This window comes from Orbicella faveolata, unplaced genomic scaffold (genome assembly GCF_042242905.1).
Source record: "Orbicella faveolata isolate gen_17 unplaced genomic scaffold, um_ofav_v1 contig_35, whole genome shotgun sequence".
In the NCBI taxonomy this organism is placed as follows: domain Eukaryota; kingdom Metazoa; phylum Cnidaria; class Anthozoa; order Scleractinia; family Merulinidae; genus Orbicella; species Orbicella faveolata.
Window position 1 is genome coordinate 5,969,230 of NW_028301564.1, and position 8,617 is coordinate 5,977,846.

The following is an 8,617-nucleotide window of genomic DNA, read 5'->3' on the forward strand; positions in this document are numbered from 1 at the left end:
TACTGAATCACCTAGTCAATATATATTTTTTTCATTATTTACATTTCAGTCGTCTGAAAGAAATTAATGTTGCTGTCTTTGACCAGATTTAAAGACTTAAAAAATATTTTTCTGCAATGAATATGGGAACAGAAAAGTTATATGGAGCCGGAAAATTCAAGGTAAAACTTGTTATCATTCAGAGCTGAAATATCTTTAAACTTATAACCTGTCGAAAGAAAAAGACTTACGACAGAAACCAATAATTATTTTATGATCAGTTTCGATCATCCGATCAAATCAGTGTCTTCAAATAGCCAGTTCTTCCTCAGTCCATGAATTAAAAATTTGCCACTTGTTTATACGGTATGGATTTTTATTTTGTTTACGTCAAACATTCGGTTCTATTTGACGCCATCAGAAATTCTTGACCTTAGGGTGGGAGTCTGATTATTATTTTTTGTAAACTGGCTACAAATGAAATCTTCACATGCTTGGAATAACACCTACATCCTACATAACAGAAATTTTGAACTTTGTCTGCTTTTATATTTAGCGTCTGGTGTACTCTTTGTACCGGACTGAACTGAGGACAGCGGATCAAGTATGCGGAAGGATGAACCTGCTTGGTCCTCACTGCGAATTGCCATCCTTTATTCCAGTGTGTGCAGCTCCAGTCTTAATGGTGTTTCTGTCTATACAATAGATGCGAGAGAAGCAATACTTGTCAAATACACTCAAAATGTTTTAAAAACATTTTAATAAAAGCGGCTTACCTTCTATCGTGCATCAGGCAAGTTATACCGACGTTTCCGCGCATGTTACCGCCCGCGTTTCGTCGATGTTTCGTGGGCTGTAGATTACAAACCAGTCGTTGTTCGGGTCTCGTTCAGCGCGAGGCACCGAATGCATCCATGCGCGCGTGCATGACACGTAGTCTCAAAGTTCTGGCATTTCAAAAACCGTGTGGGTTCGCCGAAACTACGACTGTTTTTCAGTCTACTCAGGTTGTCTACGTGAGCATAATCCTCGTCACAGGATTGGCTATTTCTAGATCCTTCACGGATTTCCGAAACCGAGAGTGACTTAAAAATAACTTGAGGGGAATTACCTTGGAAATAACACCTACATGGTGGCGGTTATTTAAATCTTTTATCTTAATCATCCCTTGGCGCACCGTTGTAGCACGAATAGAAACACTCACAACAGCTATTTTCAACATGCCTGCAATGCAAAAATGTTGCGCAACAAGTAGAAATTACTCGGCCTAAGAACGAGTTAGTTATTCTGTTTCTTGTAATAACGCACTTCACTTTTTTGAGCAAGTTTTAATTCCCTTAAGGTAACGTTCCTTTATTTTGAAATCTTAAGTAACAAACACTGTGAAAGTAAAATAAGACGAGATCCAGTGAAATGCTCAGTTTATTGACTGTAAATTTATCATTTTGTCCCGCGCGACACCAAGACACATCGACGTTATTTGCATGTTTTGGTGCCTTTGCTTTCTTTGGACTTGATAATATTTTCTTGAAAAATATGTTGGGGTGCATGTGCTACGAAAAACTTTAAAGAGCTCACTTCTCGGAGTCATGATCAAGCTTGAATTCGAATAGTGTGGTTGATTTAGGGGATGAGCAGGGATGGGGCCGTGCTCAGAGCACTTGTCTCCAAACAATGTGGCCCGGGTTCAGTTTGGTGGTTCTCACTTTACTCCGAGGGCTTTTCTCCCGGTACTCCCGTTTTCCTCCCTCCACAAATTTAAATGTGCTAAGTAATTAACTAATTTACCTTTGGGAGGCGGGAAGGGGTCGATTGACTAAATCGAATATATTGGAGTGGAAAGTGGGGACGGGACATGCGATTGCCGAGGAATTAATAGATAAGCGAGAAATTTGACAGTCATTGCGAAGTGTTGGTGGTTTGCCACTGCTCACTGTAATTGAAAATGCTTGCCTATACAAAAATCCTTTAATTTCTGCGATTTTTGCAATGCTTTTCATTAAAAAAACAAAACGACTGTACGTAGATCAGCGCGCGCCTCGACTTGCGCGCGCAGCACGCGCAAGGCAAGTGACGAAACAGAAGTAGAAATCGTCACAAACGACTGAACTAGCTTTGGTCAGAGAGTTGGAGACTGACAAATCTAAAGGAAAAGCGAAAGGTGTGTCCATCGCAGTTGGTGTATTATCCTTTGTCTCTTTATTCCCGGTGTCATAATTGTTGCAACAAGTGCTGTGGTATCTTTGGTGCGGAAAGTTAACGCTTATGTTTAAAGCGAGTTGGAGAAACTCAACGACATTCACGGAGAAAACACTCCGGGCAAGCAGCATATGGATGCTTCATTTATCGCGTACATAAAAGGCGAGGACACAAAAACTGCTGCACACTCCTGCATATCAGAAATTGTTGAAAATTGGCGTCCTTTTAAGAAACAACCAAAAAGCTCAACAACAAGAAGGCCTAGAAAAGCAAGAAAGACGCATCAACTAGAAACTAGAAGTATGGGATTAAAATGCGGCCACCGCCAGTTGAAGAATTGATCTTAAAATCTCGATTGCCAATGTTTGTTTAGCAGAAATTGTTGGTACGAGTTCCACACACATTCCTCAGCAATTGGTATCTGGCATTAATGTCGCAAAAACCTGCTAGTGGCCATGACAGTTTCGACTGCTGTAAGAATACCTCAGCTTGGAAAGGATTGAAGAGAGAAAGAGATCTCCGCAAACACTGTCTTTGCATAATCAATTCTGTGGTAGATGCATTGTTGTTAGTGACGTTGAAATTTGCGCAATTGTTCAACGTACGTTGGCAGGGTTCAGTGAAATTCATGAAGGTAGCATAGTGGACCCGCCTTATACTGAGCCCGCATTTGTAACTTACCTCAAAGGTCAAGAAGCTGCATCTTTAATATGCAATCCTTGCGTAATATTTCCCAAGTCAGGTTCAGGACAGTTGAAGAACATTGCATCAAGCAGTGACATCGTAGGGCATCAGGTAGGAACATTAGATGAAGCTTCAGGGTCTTCTAAATTCCCAGATATGTCACGGACAGCTAAAGATGACACTCTTGACTTCCATACTCTACCAAACACTGATACGGACAATGATTCATATCTGCACAGTTCTTCGCAGGATTATCGTTTTGAGAAGGAACTGGTAGCTGCTTCACCAATTGATGGCCAGCAGGCTGACCACAAAGGAAACATTCTAGATGGAGAAGAAGGCACCCAGTCATGTAGATGTACCTACTCCAACTACGCTAGTTAACAGAGAGGAAAAAGGGAAAATCATTCCATGTTGAGTTAAAAAAAGAAGAGAAAAAAATGTTCAGTTCAACCAACCGTCTTGGGCACGCTTCGGTTCGTGTGATTGTCAAAGAAAATGATCAAGAGAAGACATCATTAAGGTTTGCGCATGTTTGATGATGAATGTGGAGATGCACACCTCATCGCATTCTATGAGACCAATGGAAAATCATCAGCTTATCATTAGACTGTTGTGAACCCAACGGTCCGTAATGTAGAGCAAACGAATTATGGTGAAGTTTGTGAACTACGGAGGTCATGGGACGTCCATGCTTCTATCAACAGCTACAAGATATCAGCAGAAGGTTCGGCAGAGCAGCCTGAGTTGACATTATTTACTGAATATCCTGAGAGGCAATGGAAATGGATGGAGATCAATGCATATGGGCTATTGACCAAGTGTGAGTGTACAATCAGAGAACGGCATTCATGATAGAATGCTAGTAGATTTATACTAATAAGGAATAGTGTTTCAGTTTGGAGAACTGACGGTAACTTAGCAGCCCTTGGTTAGTGCAAACATTATTGAGCAGATAAAACCGATGAAAACGATCAAGAATCATGTACAGAGGAAGTACAGAGGCAATGGAATGAAACCAAAAGTCTGTTTCAGAAGCCAACCATTTGGAGTGTGCCAACCATGCAGCGGAGGAGAGGATTGAGACAGATGGAGAGTCCTCATTGGCCACAACCTGTATTGGACAGCTAGAGGCGATGAAAGTTAGCCATGCCTTTGTGCGAATCAGCTTATTGAGAACTGGTCAAAAGTTAACTGTAAGCTGAGAAGTGACGCGGTTTTTTTTTTTTACTGATAGCTGAGATTGGAGATCAGCAGAATGTGGAACTCTGCAGTCTCATCCTTCAGGGCCTTCTCCACTTTTCAATATGGCGGGCAGGAGGAGCCGCCACATTGAAAATCATCGAGAAGCCCCTGGGGACGAGGTTGGAACTCTGGGATTTCTGATGGCAGGGACGAGTATGCGCGGATAGCGCGGAGAGCAAAGAAGAGTGATCAGCTACACGTTGCTCTCAGGTCACGTTCGCTCAGTGTATGGCCAAAGTTGGTAAACCAATAAATTCGAAAAAGAAACCGAAAAGGCCGAATGAAACTTCGTCCTGCGTTTCAACAGCGAATGTCCCTTTCCCGTATGATCATGTTGAAACATTGCCCAGCACTCGCCGTTTCACGGTATGTCTTATTCTCCCAGACTTTCAAACACTTAGAAAGCGTCTTCTACTTCTGAAACCGCAAATTACAAACGTCAACATTTAAACTGACTATACTCTCAACTGAGAGATGTGGTGGAATAAACGAAAAGGGTCATGAAATAAAACTGGAGATTGGAGTTATAAGACGCAAATTAGAGCCCTGTGTCGAGTATTTCGTAACCACAAGGCAGCAGTTTATTACGTAACAGATCTAAAATCGGTGCATGTCAGCGTTTTGGTAGGACTATACTCAGTATTTCCCTTGTGGATACATTCGAAAATTGTTATGTCCCAAAATAACTTTCATGCTGCTAGAAATACCAAATTCCTGGTATGTTGTCATTAACAAACCAAGGAAAGCAGGATGTTTCCAAGATGAAGCAGTGTGAGAAAAAAAAAAGAGCTACAAATGTGAAAACATGAAACTTAGCAACTCTGATATCTATTATAGTTTCAAACTACTTTTAAGAAATAGTTTGTTGCCGTACGTTCGTAGATGCTGAGGAAGATCGAACAACACGTGTTATGAGTGCACGTTCACTACTTCTGTTTTTAGCCAGTATAGAGTTCCTTCAGGACAGCCTTTAATTTCCAGTAGATTAATTGTTCTTGTTTGGCACAATGAATCATGCAAGGTGAAGGTTAAGGTGAAAATTTCTTTTTCGATGCACGTTTGTCTTAAGAATCAAATCTTATGTAGACTGTCAAAATAATTTATATCTGGAAAGCCGCTAGACTTTATATTTTCAAGTTTCCTTTTGTTTTACTTCATTGCTAGGAAAGCTAAGTTAGTTACGTTCACGACGAGGACATGGTTTGTGCTGCTGTTTTCACTGATTTCGTGATATTTTCCTTGAGGAAAAGACAAAATTGAAACCGCCGTCATAACAAAAGGAAAAAACTGCGGGTAATTTACGAAAATGCAGTCTGAAAGATACCGAATAAATAATTTATATGAGCTTTCGTGACTTCCGTGTTTTAGTTGTTTTGTTATGGAATATTACTTTTTTTGTGCACCTCTTTTGCTTTCTATAGACTACTTATTTCAAGCACTTATCACTGAATAAGAATAAGAAAATCAGCATATGTTAGCCTAACTGGTGCTTTCCCCGTGTAGAGGATTAAATCACCGAAGATCTTGATTTTTACATAAAACACACCCGTCTCTTGACCTAAGTGATTTCAGCACTGGCTGTTCGAATTTAGCAAAGGTCTTTTATGAAGACTTTTTAATTGTCTGGTTTGCTTTTACTAGCTGAAGCACAAACTCTACAAGCTGTTTGTCGGAAAAAAGAAGAAAGAAAAGAGATAAGGACAATGATTCTTCCGCTGAAGCAGCTTTTAATGTTCCTTTAGAAAACCAACTGGTAATTAAGTATAATAAAACATTGGTTGTTAATATGCTCGAATGGAAAAAAGCCCTTGTATCGCCTGGCTTTGATTTGAGCATCGAACTGTGTTTAAAACAGAAAATGAAACATGACAGAATTAACTGCTTTGAAGCTGTTGTAGCCATAGTTTCTCCAAAACAAAACACCTTGTTTTGTCTCGGTGACTTTTTTGTTGTTTTAACTTCACCAAAACATGATTTAAAAATCGGTCCGGGAGAGTTCTGTGTGACGCGAAATTTTTCACGAAATGGCTTAGAACACCTACGGCGAGTGTCCTAATTCCATGCCACAAAGGATTGACCAATTTCATGACGTGTGAAACTATAGAAACCCGGAGGTAATAGATGTTCATTAACGGGCAGCCGACATTAAGTTTCACTTTGATATATAATATAGCTGTTTTAAATTAAAACACGACAGAAAATTAACAGTTTGGAAGGCTCTAGCTGTGTTTTACAGTGCTTGCATAATACTGAGAAGAAATTATCCATGAACTACTTGGACATCTCCAGCTAAAATCTGTCGCTTTTCGCTTTGTTGGTGGAGGACTGTTCAAGGTAACTGTTTTTCGTTTTTCTGAAAAGATTTGTGTATAACATTGTTGGGCTCTTAAACAAAATAATAAAAACAGAGGGTTGACATTTTAAGTAAATGTTCACTTGATGGAAATTTTATTGAAGTTAAATCTTGCTTGGAAAAATAAGCTATGTCCTCTGCTTTCTTGATGTTAAATAGACTACAAAGTACGCTCTTGATTCAGTCAACTTTTTCAGTTACCTGTAAAATATATAGATACCGGACCTGATAATATTTATCAGGGAATATGCATGCTGGTCACGCACAATGATATATATACCAAATTCTCAAGAGGTGTTAAAGAGTGTTAAAGAGACTCTTTAACTCAAGGTGTTAAAGAGAGAACAAAATGTTTGATTCTAAAACTCTTTCACCTCAAAAACTTTCGTGGCGTGACAACTTACGAAGGCGTGTTGCAAGTTGCAATGTGCTCCATGATCAAATGGTTGGGGGAATATCCAAATAATTTGGTTAAACGCCCTACAATTTACGTTTGCAGCCGTATCGCAGAAAAATACAAAGAAACTACCCTACCACCTTACAAGTTGCAACTTAAAAGCTCAGCGAATCAGTTTTCAATGTATGTTAGCAAGGTTTGCTGTTGGAAAAAATCACTTATTCCATAACTTTTTAAGTGGATGAATCTTCTTATTTGGCGTTTACTAATTCGATAATGATTTTAACCCAAAGATTAGCCTACAGGCCACTTTTTTGATACTGTTTAAACCAACATCGTACATTTAATAATCAAAATTGTTCCTGATCGCGCGTAGCGTATCAGAAACTGCTGAGAGCAAAACAACTAAAATCAAACGGAGAGAGAAGCTGAGATGAAAAGAGCCCACAAGCGAAGCGCTGAAGTCGGGTTGATAGTAAGGAGTTTAAGAAAGCCGCGACGGTAACGGCAACGGGAACGTCGCTGAACAAAAGGTTTCATGAGCAGAACATTGGTTGTGCACGTACGTTATAATTCTTGCTATTATGTCTCTCCGTTAGTACGCCGGCTGTGATTGGTCAATTTAGCGGGCCTCATTCTACTGTACGCCCGCTAAAATCGAAAGCTGTTTTTGTTGCCAAAATGTTTCTTGATTATCACTAAGTGTTCTTAACTTTTATAGCAAGTAAACGTTTAAAACTTTCTTTTACTTCTGAAACTGTGTATTAAAACCCGCTAACGACTTAAGAGTCACTTAACAACGATTTCAAATTGACTCGTTTTGCTTTCGAGGTGCATCAGAAATTTGAAGCCGTGCCGCGTGAATAGAAATCGTTCCCGAACGTGTCAGACACACAATAGAGATACAAAATATCTCACTAACCTCGTTTTCTCGGTCCGTATCGTAAGTTACGGATCCTTGTTTTTTCCCCTTCGATTCATGGCCCGCGCGCTTCGCGCTAGGGCCATAAATCGATGGGGAATAAACTTGGTCCGTATAACTTACAGTACGGCCCTCGAACTCGGTTAGTAAGAGGCATGTACATTTTTTGCTATTCTCTACAAAACAACAACGCGAAATGACCGAATTCTGCGTTGTCTGGAGAACGTGAACAATGACGGCTAATTTTTTAAAAATTTCTATTTCAAATTGCTGTGTTCCAAAGTTAGTTTCATTTTTGTTTTAACAGTGACAGTGGCGGATCCAGACCTTGAACTAAGAGGGGAGGCGGGGAGGAAGGGGCGGTTTTGTTTTGCTCAGCCTGCCGGCTTTTCTTCCTTCTGTGATTTTTTCTTTTTTACCCCCCTAAAAAAAGGGGGGTGGGGGCGGGGGTACGGGCTCTCCGGGCCCCTCCCCTAGATCCGCCACTGAGTGATAAACAAAGTAAATGACTTAAGAGTACCACGAAATGTGTAGGTAAAATATAAAATCATTTTTTAATCTCCGTTGTCCTCGGCGTCGCTGTCGTGCTTTCTTAAACTCCCTATTAGCATTACATGATTACGCACAATCTTGCAGATAGTGGACCTATCCTAATTCTGCGGTGCACACAATTAACGTAACAATCCAGTCATTGAGTTATTTTTCAAGTAAGAGAACTTGAGGGTTTCTGAGTAGCAGACACTGAATTGCGAAAAAATAAAATATTTTTTAGGTTGTGGAAACTTTTTAGGAAAGGAAAGTGAAAGTACATGAACTTACAGGGCATATTCAATTTTTG